Below are 15721 nucleotides of genomic sequence, written 5' to 3' on the forward strand. Positions count from 1 at the left end.
AATCTTTAGTAATCTTAAACATAGAGTACCATATCATTACACTTTTTTCTAAGACTAGAAAATTGGGATGTTATAGTACATATGTAAGTTTCAGCAGGCAATATTTTAAACCAGAAGATCTTTTTAAAGCTAATAGAATAGTTAACATCATTTTAGAATATCTGAGGTCTGTGAACATTTTGATGTAATCAAGTGTACAATAAGTGTCAACGTGTATATCATGCAGTTGCTGCTGCTGCTAAGTTGCTTCAGTCATGTCCGACTCTGTGCGACCCCATAGGCAGCAGCCCACCAGGCTCCCCCGTCCCTGGGATTCTCCAGGCAAGAACACTGCAGTTAATCATCCGTTTTTCACTAAAACTGTAATAAAATGACTATATCAGTGCCCACCAAAAATTTAGCTTGGGTTTTGAAAGACCATGCTTCTTTAAATAACTCCTTATGCAACTTTTAAAAAGACAGTATCTAGATTATAACTGTTTACAAACCTTCCTACAGAGTTCAGCAGATGAATCAGGTATGGAAAGAGCAATAAGTTCTACCCTGACCTCTGTATCTTTTAGCTTTTGTGTTTTCACAGTTTTAAAGTCTAATGTATCCACCAAAAAATATATTCTCTAATAATTAAGGAAAAATTATTTTTTAACTTGAAACACAGTCTTAACATTTTATGGAGAAGAATATGCATGGTATAAGTCTTCCGTGCTAGACAGTTACAGCCTAAAACCAGTAGAAATGAGAAGTCTAATGGGATGACAGTGTGCTGCAGTTTGCCAGGACTCCTGGATTTTACCTGATGTCCTGGTATTAATAAGTTTTTCCTTTTACTTTCTGGAGTGTCCCTATTTGAATAATAGGTTTGGCTTGTGCAGGCAGTGTTTACACAGGAATTTCTTGTCATAAACCTACATATCCACTTCAGCCAGTTAAAGTCTTTGGTAGGCAGTAATGTAATACTGTCGAATAAACTACTCCCAGATGCAGTGGTTTAATTGATAGTATTAGTAGACTGTATTTTATATACACAATATGTAATTCCCTAGTGCTATGAAAGAGCTCTGTAACCCTCAGGGAACCTTAGGAGCCAGTGAAAAGCTAAGAACAAGCAAAATAAAATGTGTAAATGCAGATATAAGTGCACTCTTCCTGCAGCAAAAGTACCAGCGAGGACCGGAAATCTACATCTTAAGAATTTTGAAGATTTCCATATTGTTAAAATTTCCTCTTCATTTATTCTATAAACATAAGCATCAACTATGTTCCTAGAACCAGGAATTTTTTTTTTCTGTTTTGCTCACTGTGGTGTTCCCAGCACTTAGAACAGTACCTAACATATAGTAGGTGCTAAATAGATATTTGTTGAATAAGATAGTGTCTGACTTAACAGGTTTGTAATCTAGTGGATGATACAATCATATAAATAATATAGATTGTAAAGTACAGTGATAGAAAAAAATCTGCATATCCTGAGAGCACTGAGGATCTGATTTTCACTCTTTCCCATTTTAGTTTCCAAGCTGATTACTTGAAAAGCATTTGATGTTTTTAAACAAAAACTTTCATTTACCCACCATCACCAGTTCTGGCTCCTTAGCACTGAAGCCTAAGACAGACACTTAGAAAGGCAAAACAGAGGAAAAGTTAGGTAGAACAATCCAAGAACAGCAAAATTCTTAACTTTAACCACCTTAGTCAATATCTCCTCAGCTTTATTTATTCATGTGGCCAAACATTAGCACTGTTATATATTTAACATTGTATTAATACTAATCCCTGTGGAGGTTATAGAGATAAATTGATGAATTGTTTAATTTTTTAAAATTTAGTGTGTCAGAAATTATTCTCAATACTTCACTCTCATTTTAAAGATGAAGAAACTATAGCTCAGAGAGGTAGATAACTTGATCAAGGGATTTGAATCCATGTTGACTGGTCTGGTGGGTCAAGAATGCTCTTAACTCACTACTGCCTCTTAATGTTTTCCCTCAAGAAAAATGTTCTCCTTCCAGTCAGTGGGGTGAGATAAGAACTAAAGAAATAACTATTATGTATGGTAGATTGTGTCAGAAGATTTAAAAGAAGAGATTGCCTCACACAGAAAAAAACATAAGAAGATTTCATGTAGGAAAAGACATTTTAGTTGAGTATTGATGGATGAGAAGGATTTGGATCTGTAACATTGAGGAGGATGGATATTCCAAATGGATGGAGTAAGTATAAGCATGTTCTAGGGAATGACTAGAGTTTAGAATGTGTGGATAGTGAGAAATTAAGCTAGTTGGAGCCAAGTCATGGAGGGCCTTGAAAGCTGAACTAAGGAAATTCATCTTTATTCAGTAGGCACTTTAGAATCCAGTGAAGGATTTTTGTGGTGAGGAATGACAGAATCAGAAGTGTATTCTGTAAACTTAACAAAGAGTTTCTGTTGGGGTGTTGAGAAAGTTCTAGAATCAGAAGTGGTGATAGTTGCATAACATTGTGAATGTGCTTAATACCACTGAATTAAGAGGTTTCTGAGCATAGCAGTGGGACCAGCCATAGTCTAGAGAAGGTAGGAGAAAAGGCAGCTTACTCCTCCACTTACCAGCTCTTTAAATGGAGACCATGTTACCCAAATCATGTTGATGCTGTTCATATAAATCCATTATACATGTTTTTTGATGGCCAAATTAACTAAATCTTTAAAATGTCAACACCTAATTCATTTGCTGTTAAACTTTAGAAAATGAGAATATATATTTTTTTAGGTCTCAAATTCCAATGTTATTTTCATGCTGACGCATAAGCAGTGGAAAAAGCAGAATTCAAAGTCAGGTGTGAGAAGTTTAAAGATATTTTCCTTTGACTCTGCCTTGAGCTAATCACCCAAAATCTCTGCATCACTCATTCTCTGTACAGTGAGTTTTTAAACTTACGGTGGAGTCACAGTCCTGCATTTGAACTGAAACATATGCAACACAGTTTTTTAAATTTAACATGGTTAAAAGAGAGAGAATGTAGTTTGTGCCCAATTCCACTCTTTTACCTTCTTTTCCAGAATGAGTATGAGACAGAAACCAAGATGTACTGTACCCTCAGTTAGTTTCAGCTCCCATATGCTTCCCACAGTGAGAGCATTTCACCAAACTGAGTGTGACACTGGTGTTAAGAGAGGTGCTTTTATGTGGCATGACCCCTTAACACAAGCCGTCTGTTTCATACGGGGTTCAATCAAAGAAAACAGCACTCTGTTCCAATGCCAGAGAATACAATACTGTTGAATTAATGAGAGTTTGATATGTTGGTCTCCAACATGGTATCTTCCCAGGTGACTTTTTTTGTGTGTGTGATACTTGGTGTTCATTTTATGCCTTAACTTTAGAACTTTACCCTCAGGAAAGAGGTACCAGCAGGTAGTATCAAGTATAGTGGCAATTGCTGTTACCCTTAAGGAGTTCATGGTTCAAAAGAGATGATTGACGATAGTGAAATAATTATAATACCAGAGAAATCAAGTTTACAATAGAGATGTTAACCACATTTTCTTATGTATGAAAACTTCCCTGCCCTCCATCCCTCTCCCACAAAAGAAGAGTTTGGAGGACTTACCTGGAACTTAAAATTTTCATAGAATAAAACATTTTCCTACATCAATTCATATGAGATCAATTGCATATTAGTAGGATAGATATGGGGCTTTCCTGATAGCTCAGCTGATAAAAAAATCTGCCTGCAGTGTGGGAGACCTGGATTCAATCCCTGGGTTGGAAAGACCGTCTGGAGAAGGGAATAGCTACCCACTCCAGTATTCTGGCCTAGAGAATTCCATGGACTGTATACTCCATGGGGTCACGAAGAGTCGGACATGACAGCAACTTTCACTTCTCTTCAGGATAGATATATTTTCCATATTTTTTCACAGAATTTTGGGCGGTTTCTGGTTTCTATTTGTGGGTCCATATAACCCTTTTTGTATAGCTATTCTAATGAAATAGCAGTATGGAACAGTGCTGAAGGTGGTACATCTAATTGCATGATAGAGTATTTGTTCCATAAATGTTAGAAAGTAAGTACTCTGAACAAGTGGATAAGGTACTCGTATCTTTTTTCCCAAAATTCATTAAAATATAATTTGATACATAGCAGATCTTATATCTTGACAGAGGAGGCAAATCCCTTTAAATGGACCATTGTTTTAGTTTTTGTCTCTTCCCAGTTGCCATAGAAAATACTCAGAAACAGACTTTTGATATACCTCTCAGATTATTCTAGATTTTTGTTCTCTGTGTATTTTGAATCCTCTCTGCCCTATTCCTTTTAATAACTTAGCTTTTTAAAATCTTCAACCAAAAATGAATTTCACTGTGATGGGTGGCACTGGGCAGGTGTATTAAGGAAGCATCTGTAGCTTGGCATATTGAGAGGCTTGTCCTCCCTTCAGAATGCTGTTTGTGGTGGTTTATACTGCTGATAGCAATCTACTCAGGTTTTAATGACATCATTCTTGCACCTTTTCAATAGATCAGACTGGAGTAAGTTGCTCTCCAAGTCTGTTGGGTGAAGGACATTAGAAACCAGATCGTCTGGACATAGAAGTAAGGTTTTCAGACCCATTGCGAAAGGGTATGTGTGCTTAGTTGCTCAGTCGTGTCCGACTCTTTGCAACCCATGGACTGCAGCCCACCAGGCTTCTCTGTCCATGGGGATTCTCCAGGCAAAAATACTGGAGTGGATTGCCATGCCCTCTTCCAGAAGATCTTCTCAACCCAGGGATCGAAGCCAGGTCTCCTGCATTGTGGGTGGATTCTTTACCATCTGAGCCACCAGGGAAGCCTTCAGAAAGGGTGGCTAGGTCTAATTTGAGGACCCATTGGCAATAAGAAGCATGAGGCAGTTTATACGACTGATAATGTGCATCTTTATCCTCTGAAGGGGTTAAGTGGGGATTGAAGAATTTGTCCCTTCTCTTCATTAATTAAAAAAAAAAAAAAAATTTGGAAAAGTAAAATGTTTCTCATTTTGGGGAGAGACTCTTCTCTCAAATATATATATTATGTCCAGAAAAAGTAGTGACTATTTCGGTCATTAATTCTGCTTCTGTTCCTTGCTCTTAATGTCTGGGTTTGTGTGTGTCTGCATTTATTTACTTTGGGGGGCTATGATGACAAAAGATTAATAACCCCAGACTCTACTACCAACATTTGACAGATACAGAAACTTGCCTTTGCCTTCTGTAGGGCACTTTGAAAAGACAAGACTGAGGTTTGAAATAATATCACATATTCTAGGATGCTTTTTCTGTCATTGCATATGTGGTTATAGCTTGTGACAAGGACTCAGTGAACAGGATATAGAATGACAGCTTTCCAGTTTTCTTTTTTTGTTTTTTCTTTTTTCATATGGTAGAATTGATTCTTTTTTTTTAGTCAATTTAAAATTGCGAGTTAAAGGTGGTTTTAATTTTTTTGATTTTTGACGTTCTATACAACAAATTAGTTACCTTGAAAAGAAGAGGAATTTGCCTTAGCCTGGGAAAGAGATTGTTATATTCAAGCATTTTAACACCATGACCTTTTATTCCATTGATTTCTGTAGAGAAGCACAGGCATGCTTCAGAAAAGGTCAGTGATTCTAATTGAAGCACACACCAATTTTTTTCTAGTTGCAAAGGCGCCCATGCTTTTTGTTGCAAAAAAGATGATGAGATTTAGAGCTGACCATTTGTTACGAGAAAGCAATTTTCTCTGTGATGCATTGCTGTTTTTCTTTCACTTGGAAGGCATTGTTTGAAATCAACAATATCCAAAAACCAGATTTTTCCTTATTCATGCTATTTAATACCCCTCATTTTTATTTCTGAGGCCATTACATATCTGAGATCTCAATTGAAATTTCGCTCTGTGGACCTGATTTTTTTTTTTTTTTTTTTTAGCTCTTATAACTTTTATTTTTTATTTTTATTTATTTATTTATTTTTATTTTTACTTTATTTTACTTTACAATACTGTATTGCTTTTGCCATACATTGACATGAATCTGCCACAGGTCCTGATTTTGAAAGAAAAAAATGTGAGGAAAATGATACCTATTAAGTCTCACATATTTATGGTTAAAAGATTTTCCTTCCAACAAGAATGGCAGGATTTCAGAATTAGTGCTTAACATGAGTTTAAACATGTTTTAACTGTCATTCTTGGACTTTTCATAGAGAATCTTTGGCTTTAGGAACCAAACTTGAGTATCTACATACTATAGTTTGTTAAACCAAAAATTCACTGTGTCCTTTTGGAAAAGTCACCTGATCTTCATATTTGTTCTAACTTATATTGCATGAAGATGGAAGACTTTTCTTTTTTAAATGGTTGTTAAATTGTTGGCCAACTTAATATTTAATATTGCAAGAGTTCTTTTTTATAATCTGGTTTAGTGTTGGTCTTTGTCCAGTATGAAGTGGAAGAAAGAATTGCCCACGTTTTAATATCTGAAGTCAGGGATTAAAATTGTGTTTTCAAAGCTTTCTGTCTATATTCATTCTGGAGGAAATAATTTGTGTTCTCCATTTTATTCTCCCAACTCAGCTAAACCAGCTAAATACCTTTACTTTGCTTTCGGAAAGCTTTTAACACATCATTAATAGTTTCTCACACAACCTCAGTTGCTCATTGCACATAGAACATTAAATGTGTTCTCAGACTTCAGTTAAGCAGGCATTTCAACCCACTGTAGTTCTGAACTTTAGATGGTGAGAGTTTTTGAAACCTGATAGGGTAGTTTTTAACATAAGACCACATCACAGATTTTCACACGTATGCACACCTTGAGCTGTCCAGAATGATTAACTCTCTATTATTAAAGTGCTTATATAGTAGTGCTTTCTTATGACATTTGCATAACCTTTATCTATAGCAGTCATTTATTTGTAATAGTTTATAAACTCCCCTGGTTCTTACTGACTCTAGGAACTGTGTAATGAGTTTATTCTTACCTTTATTCTCTTTTGTCTGAGAGGTGGAAACAATCTAAGTCATAGACTGATTGGCAGGCTCAAACATGGGATTATGGAAAATTGACCATCATTGCAGGATTATTATATTAGGAAATTGACAAGCAAGTATCTCCCTTTCTTCTCCTTCAAAGCCTTGATGGCTCCTCCAATATCTGTTCTCGGTTAGAGCCTAAATAACAGCACTCTAAAATCAGTCCCATTCTCTGCTCCTTCTCCTTACCATGCTCTCATCATCTGTTAGTTCTGCCTGACAAGAGCGATCTTGACCTCAGTGACTGTCATGTCATAAAATGGGAACAAGCTCCCTATCTTCTGTTTATTTCAAAATCTTTTGATCAGTCCAGGGCCAACCTTGTCAGCATTCTTGCTAGCTTGAGGTAATAGAAAATCTATCATAGTGGCAAAGAGCATGGAACCAGACAACCTAGATTTGAATCCCAGCTTTGCCTTTTACTTGTGTTTTCTTGGACAAGTTACTTAACCTCTCTGTGCCTCAATTTCCTGGTTAATAAAATGAAAATATTTAGTAGTGCCATAAAGAAGGCTGAGTGCCGAAGAATTGATGCTTTTGAGCTGTGGTATTGGAGAAGACTCTTCAGAGTCCCTTGAACTGCAAGATCAAACCAGTCAATCCTAAAGGAAATCAATATTGAATGTTCATTTGAAGGATTGATACTGAAGCTCCAATACTTTGGCCACCTGATGTGAAGAGCCAACTCATTGGAAAAGACCCTGATGCTGGGAAAGATTGAAAGCAGGAGGAGAAGGGGACGACAGAGGATGAGATGGTTGGATGGCATCACTTGACTCAATTGACATGAGTTTGAGCAAGCTCCAGGAGATGCAGAAGGACAGGGAAGCCTGGTGTGCTGCAATCCATGGGGTTGCAAAGAGTTGGGCATGACTGAGCAAATGAGCAACAACCACCCCATAGAGTTATTTTGAGGAATAAATTGGGAAAGATAGTTAGAACAGTACTTAACAAGTGCAAAAAAATAGTAAGGAAAGGCCTTATAGATGAAGTAGAACTTAGTGAAGTTGGAAGACAATAGAAACTCCTATGGACTTTGTGATGCAAAGTGCGCCAAGCCAGCTGTGAACAGATGGTATTAGCAAGTCCTCATCACAAATGGACTTTCGTAATGGCTGATCAGTAACTACCTAGCCCATTTATAGAGAGGTGTGTTTTTTTTAATGTTAACTGTTAATGAAGTGTGGGTTGTCAACCTCAGTACCTCGTATTCTCTTACCTGGTCTCTTCTAGCTTTAGTTTTTTTTGCCATTTAGTTTTTTTTCAGATCTTTGAAACACTGTTTCAGGATGTATACAGAAAATCTATTCTGTATACATCTCGCCGGCACCTCCAAGCCTTCCATCCAGACTGCATCTACATTATAGCTTTCTTACTACTTTTTCCATTACCTTAACCAAACTCTTCTTACTAATTAGAAAGACATAATTTCCTCCTTCAACCTATCATCCCACAACCACTCACCTTGGGTCTTCCTGGTGGTGCAGTGACTAATACTCTGCACAAAGACCACTCCCCTGTGATGCCCTGAAGTAGGAGTCACATCTCCTGGTAGTAGCCCCCTCATGGCTACAGAAAGATTACTTTGGCCTTATGTATTTTAGGGCTTCCCCCATGGCTCAGTGGTAAAGAATCCACCTGCAATGCAGGAGCTGTGGGTTCAATTCCTGAGTGGGGAAGATCCCCTGGAGGAGGAAATGGAAACCCACTCCAGTATTCTTGCCTGGGAAATTCCACAGACAGAGGAGCCTTGTGGGCTACAATCCATAGGGTCACAAAGCGTCGGACACAACTCAGATGACTTAGCAGCAGTAGTATATGTGCAAATCCTGAGATTGTTTTAAAAGAACTGTTTCAAGTTCCAACTCACAGTTGGAATTTTTTTCCCTCTGCTTTGAAGAGAGTTGCTATAGTAGGAACAACTTACTCACACCAGCTCTTTGAAACACCTGTGTGTTTGAAACACCTGTGTTTCAGGTGACGCCAAAAAACTAAAGCTAGAATCTAGTCTTTCCACCTCTATTACAAAATAAATATACCTCTAAAACTTCCCAGCTGGTGGGGAATGAAATGCTGCCAGCCTTCCCAACTATTTGAGGGTAATAATGAATAACAACAAAGCCATACCTCATTTGAGCCCCTGAAAAGCCTCATAACCCCATTATCATTCTCTTGAACTGCTTAACCTTCTGGTTAACCTTCTGATTATTAGCCTCTTTAATCCAGGTGTGAGGATTTGGGGACGCTCTTAGGGCTATTTATTTGATCTTTTTGTCCTATTCCACTGTTCTGACTTTATTTTTTAAGGTTGGTAGACACCAGGGAGACATGTGTTACATAGAGACCCAGAGGTTTCAGAAGTCACTAAATTTATCAGACCTGCCTTAATTGGAGGATATAGGGAAGCAGTGGGGCTTTTAGCCACTTCATAGACCAGCTGAGTCTCCTGCTACCAGCTCAATTTATTTGAGAGCAATACTTCAGGGAACTTAATAAACCTGTAGCACACTGGCATGAATCTGAATTTTAACCAGAGTACAATTTATGTACTACTTATTAATACATCAGTTTGCTCTGTGTATAATATATAATGCCATTATTAAAAGTTAAGTGCACTGAATTGTTGGTCTAGGTTTAATAATTACATGTTTAATTAACAGTTTTCCTCTTACTGATACATCACTCAGAGGTGGCAAGAGAACCCAGATGGTTCAGTTCAGCTCAGTCGTGTCCAACTATGCGACCCCATGAATCGCAGCACGCCAGGCCTCCCCGTCCATCACCAACTTCCAGAGTTCACTCAGACTCATGTCCATCGAGTCACTGATGCCATCCAGCCATCTCATCCTCTGTCGTCCCCTTCTCCTCCTGCCCCCAATCCCTCCCAGTATCAGAGTCTTTTCCAATGAGTCAACTCTTCGCATGAGGTGGCCAAAGTACTAGAGTTTCAGCTTCAGCATCATTCCTTCCAAAGAAATCCCAAGGCTGATCTCCTTCAGAATGGACTGGTTGGATCTCCTTGCAGTCCAAGGGACTCTCAAGAGTCTTCTCCAACACCACAGTTCAAAAGCATCAATTCTTCAGTGCTCAGCTTCTTTCACAGTCCAACTCTCACATCCATACATAACCACTGGAAAAACCAGAACCTTGACTAGGCGGACCTTAGTTGGCAAAGGAATGTCTCTGCTTTTGAATATGCTATCTAAGTTGGTCATAAATTTTCTTCCAAGGAGTAAGCGTCTTAATTTCATGGCTGCAGTCACCATCTGCAGTGATTTTGGAGCCCCCCAAAATAAAGTCTGACACTGTTTTCACTGTTTCCCCATCTATTTCCCATGAAGTGATGGGACCAGATGCCATGATCTTCATTTTCGGAATGTTGAGCTTTAAGCCAACTTTTTCACTCTCCACTTTCACTTTCATCAAGAGGCTTTTTAGTTCCTCTTCACTTTCTGCCATAAGGGTTGGTGTCCTCTGCATATCCGAAGTTACTGATATTTCTCCCGGCAATCTTGATTCCAGCTTGTGCTTCTTCCAGCCCAGCGTTTCTCATGATGTACTCTGCATAGAAGTTAAATAAGCAGGGTGACAATATACAGCCTTGACGTACTCCTTTTCCTATTTGGAACCAGTCTGTTGTTCCATGTCCAGTTCTAACTGTTTCTTCCTGACCTGCATACAGATTTCTCAAGAGGCAGGTCAGGTGGTCTGTATTCCCATCTCTTTCAGAATTTTCCACAGTTTATTGTGATCCACACAGTCAAAGGCTTTGCCATAGTCAATAAAGCAGAAATAGATGTTTTTCTGGAACTCTCTTGCTTTTTCCATGATCCAGCGGATGTTGGCAATTTGATCTCTGGTTCCTCTGCCTTTTCTAAAACCAGCTTGAACATCTGGAAGTTCACGGTTCACGTATTGCTGAAGCCTGGCTTGAAGAATTTTGAGCATTACTTTACTAGTGTGTGAGATGAGTATAATTGTGCGGTAGTTTGAACATTCTTTGGCATTGCCTTTCTTTGGGATTGCAATGAAAACTGACCTTTTCTGATCCTGTGGCCACTGCTGAGTTTTCTAAATTTGCTGGCATATTGAGTGCAGCACTTGCACAGCATCATCTTTCAGGATTTGAACTAGCTCAAGTGGAATTCCATCACCTCCACTAGCTTTGTTCGTAGTGATGCTTCCTAAGGCCCACTTGACTTCACATTCCAGGATGTCTGTCTCTAGGTGAGTGATCACACCATCGTGATTATCTGGGTCGTGAAGATCTTTTTTGTACAGTTCTTCTGTGTATTCTTGCCACCTCCTCTTAATATCTTTTGCTTCAGTTAGGTCCATACCATTTCTGTCCAGATGATAGATAATAGAATTAGGTTGAGGTGGCGTTTTTCCAAAGGAAATCTGATATGCACAAGCCTAGCAGAGTTTTGTTTCGTGTGTGTTGTTCTGGATATGTGGTATACTCATCGGTTAGGAGATGCCGATCTAATAGTTAATTTTTGCCACCCTGAGTTCAAGTCTGAGAAACTCCAGGTGACTAGAAGTTCTTTACCAAAACCAGGAGTCCCACGGGTAGAGGTCTCACAGCAATTAACACTTTTAATTGCTCCCTTGAGTTTCCAGTCCTTCCAGAACCAACCCTCTCTCAAAAGTAGTATGCAGTATGCCAAGAAAACTGCATGAGACCTGTTAATAAGAAGTGAATATAATTTTCCTTTTCAGCAGTGATATCCTTTTAGGATTCTGATCTTAAGATCAGTACCTTAAAGGAACTTCTTTAATTGGTTGCCTGTTTTGTTTTTTTCTTTTTTTCTTAACTTAGGTTCTTTTGGCTTTCCCTTGGGTAGGGACAGGGAAATGTTAGGAGGAGATAAGAATAAAGTTACATGTTCTTCCCATAACAGTGATGATGGTAGCAGCAGCTATGTGTCAGACATTTATATGTGATTCACATACAGCATCTGGACCCAGCAGTGTAGTAGATGTCATTATGTTTCTTTTATAAATGCAAAAACAAACTCAAGAGAGGTTATTTAACTTGTCGGATGTTACCAAGCCAGTAAGTGACCAAGTCGAGATTCTAACCTGGTCTTTAATTCCAAAGCCTACACCACACTGTCTCCAACTACCAAATTCTGTTTTAAAACTACTCATTCTAAAAAATCTCCCCTCTTCTCAAGTAGAATTATTTTGTTCACCTTTTTTGATGTTTCATCTATTGAAAGACAAAGCACAGGTTAAGAGCAAAAGCTGGGGTTTAGCACCAACTCTGCTGTGTACAAGCTATGACTTCTGGCTGCTTTCTTCACCTTTCTAACCCTCTTTGCTTATTTGTATAATGGGAATGTTAATAGGACTTAGAGTAATTATGAATAGATGAGACAAATTAACTTTAAGCTGGAGGTCTGACACATAGAAAACTAAACAGCAATTTTTTAAAATCAAGTTCCTGTGGCCATGTACATTAAAATCTTTTTGCTTCCTTCTTACTTTTTCTACCTGATTTTTACTTGTCAGTCTTAACACTTTTTCTAATCTCTTGAATGTTGCTTTGCATTCATTCATCTTTTTCCTCTGTTTTGTCATTGAGTTAGCGTGCTCTCTACACCCCTTGGTACCCAGTCAGTATTTATTGATGCTAATGATAATGGTTAAACAGTGATGGTGTTGGCACCAGTCCTGCAGCCTCTGAGACTGCCTGAGTAATCATGACTTCCTAAAAACAGAGACAGACTCAATCATCTTTCTCATAATTGAAGGTCAGAATTTGATGTCAGCATTTGTTTCTGTGGTGACTGTGTAGCTTTTTCTGTGGAATTACCTTTGACAGTTGGAGTAGCCGGGCTTTCTGGCGTGAGACTGATTGTCATGCATTCTTAAATTACTTTCTAAAGTAGATGCAGCATCATAAAGGTAGGTAAACAAATACTGATCGTGGTACAGATTTGTTTTTCTTGAAGCGTGAGGTCAGGGGAGGCCTACCATTGAGGGGCAGTTGACAACCAGACTCTATCTACATTAGTTGCCTAGTTTTCTTCCCATAATCCTTTCTGGCATCAAAGAACATTGTACAAAACTGTGTTCAATCCTAAACATGCCCCTCTTTTCTCCAACTTCTGGTATCTCTAATATCTTCCTACCTCATTTCTTTGATTCTCAGAAGATTTCTTATGTTTGCTTTTTCTGCTTCAAACTCTGTCCTCATAAACACGTTTTATTCCGCAGCAACCCTTTGTGGGTGTCCAGCAGGGTGTCCTGCATGTTATATTGATACTTGGGCCCTATGCACTAACAACTCAGCTGCTAACACTGATGGCCATTATTCTAAAGAATATCATGTTATTAAGGCTGAATTTTATAATTCATTAATGACAACATGCTTCCATAATTTAGAAATCCAGATTTTTTTTAAGAACAAAAGGAAAGAAATAGAAAAAAAACTTAATTAAAAAAAGAAAAACTTTGTACAAGAAAAAGAAGATTGTAAGCAGAAGCAAAATTAATGCCCTGTCTGTGGCAGATTTCATTTAGTAGTAATTACATGTTACTATGTCTAATGTAATATAATATATAAACTTATATTTTTAGTTTAATCTCCCACTAAAACCTGTCCTATATTTCCAGCAATCTATAGTTCAGACTTGTTTTCTTCCTCATTTTCTTCTCAAGGAATACCACTACACAAAGTTAGCTGGGCTTCTTTTATACACACACACACACACACACACACACACACACACACACACACACACGTTAATGTGCATATGCTAATTTTTTTGTGTTTTCCTTGTCCATTTAAAGAAATAGAGAATATGAAGCTATTCAAGTAAGTGTGTATGGTTCGTTGGTATAGGAAAGTGTTAATTGAATTGTCAATTTTAGTTGTGTAGCTTAAGAAAGGTGAAATAAGAAGTTCCCTGACAGTCCAGTGGTTAGGACTCTGCTCTTCCAATGCAGGGGGCAAGGGTTCAATCCCCACTCAGGGAACTAAGATCCCACGTGCCACATGGCATGGCCAAAATACAAATTTTTTAAAAAAGGGAAAAAGAAGTGTGAAAGGAATAAAATTTGAATGAAGTAACAGGGGAGAGAGAGTATGAGGTAGAAAAACTTGTGTCCATCATTTTTTTTTAACCTTTGTATTATTTTTCAGTTGCTGGCAAAAGGAGTATCATTATTTAGCTTGTCAACCTGACATTCGTTCACCCCCAACGTAGATCTGTTGCATGGGAGTGGTACGAGGTTGTTATGAGGATTAAATGAGGTGATCTGTATTAAGAGTAGCACATAGTAGGCTCAAGGGTGCTTTATTTGAGGTCTGACCTGTTAGTAACAGAACCAAGGTTACAGTTCAGGTACTAGAGGAAATGAGTAAGAGCGTGGCAGTTACTTCAGACACCTTTGGATTCAGTTCCTCCAGAACGAAAGCCTAAAACTCAAATAGAGAACAGTTCTTTAGAATAACCTAACTTGTGCTGTGAGAAATCAAGGAGATAATTCATAGCAAGTGCTTCCAAAGTGCCTCACATATAGAGGGAACTCAATAAATGTTCATTGCTTTTATTTTTGTTATTTCTTGGTGTTTTTTTTTTAATTCTTAAGGTAAACCATTTTAGGAAACCTAATGCATGACTTCCCTGGTGGCTCAGTGGCAAAGAATCCACCTGCCAATGCAGGAGTTGCAAGAGACACAGGTTCCATCCCTGGGTTGGGAAGATCCCTTGGAGTAGGAAATGGCAACCCACTCCAGTATTCTTGCCTGAAAAATCCCATGGACAGAGGAGCCTGGGGGCTACAGTCCATGGGGTCTCAAAGAGTTGGACGCAACTGAGCACAATGCATGTTTGTGTGTTTTTATAGATATAGGTAAATTGCCAATTAGAATGTGCATCTAATGAGAAGTTCAGTATGAGCCAAGGAAACCTGGATGGTTTCTCACATGTTTCACTGATGGTGTAAATCTCTGCAGTTACTGGCATTTAGCAATTCTAATAATTTAGAGGTTTATCTTTTTAGAAGCATGTGTCTTGGTTGTGCTGCTTTGCTTCTCTTAACTCCTCTTGGCCCTGTGATGGCAGATCTGCCTTATTCAGTCCCAGAGCAGTGCCTAAGGGGCTTTACGAGATCAACAGCCATGACATTGTTGTGATCTTTGAGTGAATCTGTTGTAATTGCTTGTTTGATTGTCCACTTGCCTTGGTGGGCTATGAACTCAATCTTGGCAGTGACGCTCTTACACTCCATCACATTTTCAGTGCCCAGAACGGAGCCCATGTCTGGCACATGCTGCTATTCTGGGTATTTGTTGGAGAACGAGGAGAGTGACTTCTCATTTTAAGACACATAGTGAGGGAGGGATTCTAAAAGCTCCACCGTGTAACCCAGTCCAGAATTTGATGTTTTTTGGAATCTGGTTTTTTCGAGGTGCAAAGTAGATCCGTCTTAGGAATTTCATTTTCTCTCTTGACAGTAAACAGAGTGAGGCAGAATTTCACAGAAAGGGTCCGACTTAGGGATCATTACAATCTAGGTGTGAATCCAAGCTCTGTGTCGGCAGCTGAACCTCTCCCAGCCTCGATGTGCTCATATCTTAATAGAAATAGTTACAAATTAGATATTGTATACAGGGATTAAATGAGGTGATAAAGTGGCACATAAGTAGCTTCAACAGGAAGTTAGCTTCCTTTCTTCTTTTCTTCTCATAG

General features: G+C 38.5%; 1 protein-coding gene and 1 non-coding gene across 5 annotated transcripts in view; both read left to right on the plus strand.

Annotated features, from left to right (window-relative positions):
- NLK (nemo like kinase) overlaps positions 1-15721 on the plus strand; it is a 129320-nt gene that overhangs the window by 78636 nt on the left and 34963 nt on the right. The gene's annotated exons all lie outside the window — the stretch shown is intronic.
- Positions 13931-14003, plus strand: TRNAG-UCC (transfer RNA glycine (anticodon UCC)). The gene has a single exon. It is a non-coding gene; the product is annotated as a tRNA-Gly (tRNA).

Source organism: Ovis aries, chromosome 11 (assembly GCF_016772045.2).
Source record: "Ovis aries strain OAR_USU_Benz2616 breed Rambouillet chromosome 11, ARS-UI_Ramb_v3.0, whole genome shotgun sequence".
NCBI classification, from domain to species: Eukaryota; Metazoa; Chordata; class Mammalia; order Artiodactyla; family Bovidae; genus Ovis; species Ovis aries.